General features: G+C 37.5%; 1 non-coding gene across 1 annotated transcript; it reads right to left on the bottom strand.

The window, feature by feature from the left end:
- Positions 1–480: 480 nt before the first annotated feature.
- LOC129404608 (U6 spliceosomal RNA) lies at positions 481–584 on the bottom strand. Its single transcript, XR_008629991.1, has one exon. It is a non-coding gene; the product is annotated as a U6 spliceosomal RNA (small nuclear RNA).
- Positions 585–2,378: the final 1,794 nt, after the last annotated feature.

Here is a 2,378-nt window from a genome sequence, read left to right as displayed (position 1 = left end):
ATGCTCAGGGTTGACCCCTGGTTCTGTGGTCAAGAATCACTCCTGCCAGAGCTCAGGGGACCATAATAGGGTGGTGGGGATTGAACCGTGGCCAGCCATATTCAAGGCAAGCACCCTACCCACTGTATTATCTCTAGCCCCCAAAATGTGTTTTTATACCGTTATAAAAATATCACATGGTACACTTTCAAATATTTGGTTTACAGACATTTTCAAAAAATATGATATATTTTCTCTTAAACTCATCCCTTAGTTCTGTAAGTGGAAGTGCTTTCCATTTATATTGAGAAAGAATAAGGAATATTATGGAGCTGGAGCAATAGCACAGTGGGAAGGGCATTTGCCTTGCACTCGGTCAACTCGGATCTAATCTCCAGCATTCCATATGGTTTCTAGAGCACTGCCAGGAGTAATTCCTGACTATCGAGCCAGGAGTAACTCCTGTGCATCACTGGGTGTGACCCAAAAAATAAAAAAAAAAAGGAATATGGAATATTCAAGAATTTGCATGTCATCTTTGTGCAGGGGTGATGTTCATGTTCTCTGCACCTTTCCTATCGGCATAGTGTTACCAAAGTGAGCAAAATATTTTCCAAAATTAAACAGATAAATGAACCTATTTGAGCTGGAGTCTAGAAACCAATTATTTTTGTAGAGCAAATTATCCAGCCTGTCTTATTTCAGTCTCATGTGAGACTATAACGAGACTAAAGTCTCTAGAGACCACATGAAGCAAAATCCAAAGGCAATTAAGGTAGATCCAGTCTTATTTTACGGTTCAGTTTCCAATTCCGAAAGGTAATGTCCAAGAATAGAGACATGTATATTGTGTTCTGTTTGATTCTCATTAGTTTGATGGGGAATAACTTTGACAAGCCTAAGAATGGAATTCCTTCTCTGTTGGAAATCAAAGATAATTAATATCTGGGAACAAAGAGTCCAGCAATCATTTTGCTGAGTGACCTTTGGAAGGATATCTTTCATTAATCCTTTGGAGTGCATTGAGATTATTAAGTAGAGAATTATGTCAGTATAGATCAAAAGCCACACAATTTAGCATATCTTTTAATCACATGATTTTTTGCACCAAGCAATGACAGTAAATACACCAACACAGCTAAACAAGCAGCATCTAAGGACTATAGTTTTGTCCTTTATATTCACTTATCTCAAATTCTGCTTGAGGGCACAATTTTTCCATGTGATCAATTCTGAAGGTGTTAATTGAACAATTTGTCCTGATCTTTGACCTTTACTTTGCAGCTGCCAGTAACTCTTTTCATCAAGCTTCCTCACGTGTTTTTAAAAATGAAATCTAAATTGTTTATTATAGGTCAATAAATTTTCATTAGGGCTGGTAGTGCCTGTGTTGCAAAGTGTCTAAATTTCATTCATTTTGGGTTTTAGTTTGAGTTCCTAGAATATTAAGCTCCTGACCTCTAGAACTGCTGTGATCTCTTCAAGCTCTGGTTTTCTGGAGCAACCTTTTTTAAAGTTATTTACTTATTTCTTTTATGACTTAGTACTGATCCTGTTAAAGATCTTTCAATAGCATAAGAACTAATGAAACTAAGAAAAAAACAGTAGCAGTTTGGTGAGCAATCATTGATAACTAATATTTTTCATTTCAACCAGGTCACACAACTTACAAAGAACTTTCATGCTTACCATTTTAGTGTTATGTCTTAGTTTTCTAGCAGGACAGGAGCAATAGCACAGCGGGTAGGGCATTTTTCTTGCACACGGCTGACCCGGGTTCGATTCCCCAGTCCCTCTTGGAGAGCCTGGCAAGCTACCAAGAGACTCCCGCCCAACACGGCAGAGCCTGGCAAGGTACCCGTGGCATATTCGATATGCCAAAAATAGTAACAACAAGTCTCACAATAGAGACGTTACTGGTGCCCGCTTGAGCAAATTGATGAAAAATGGGACAACAGTGCTACAGTGCTACAGTCTTAGTTTTCTAAATCTCCAGAACTCATAAGTAAAACATCCAGAATATAGACCACTGAATTTAAGAACAGGATGCTATCCATGAAAATGTGCTATTATTATATTGTTTTGAGAAACGATGTCTCAAAACGATATCATTTTGATATGGCTATCACTGTCAACCTGGCATTACATGAGCTTTTTAAGCACATATTGAGAACTCATTCTTTCCCTTCTAACATAATACTAACACATAGGCAGGAAGATCTTGAAATTTCATGACATACATATCTAGAACTGCAGTTGAATAAGTACTTATCCTGTGCTATTTTTTTTTCTTGAATTGCCAGGGAGAATCAAATGCTAAGGTGGGCAGGGAATAAGTTCTAGATACTTATTCCCTGACATCAAATCAAGATTTTCCATTAGAAGAATTTAGTGAGTTA

Source organism: Sorex araneus, chromosome 4, assembly GCF_027595985.1.
Source record: "Sorex araneus isolate mSorAra2 chromosome 4, mSorAra2.pri, whole genome shotgun sequence".
In the NCBI taxonomy this organism is placed as follows: Eukaryota; Metazoa; Chordata; class Mammalia; order Eulipotyphla; family Soricidae; genus Sorex; species Sorex araneus.
This window is presented reverse-complemented; position numbering and strand designations above follow the sequence as displayed.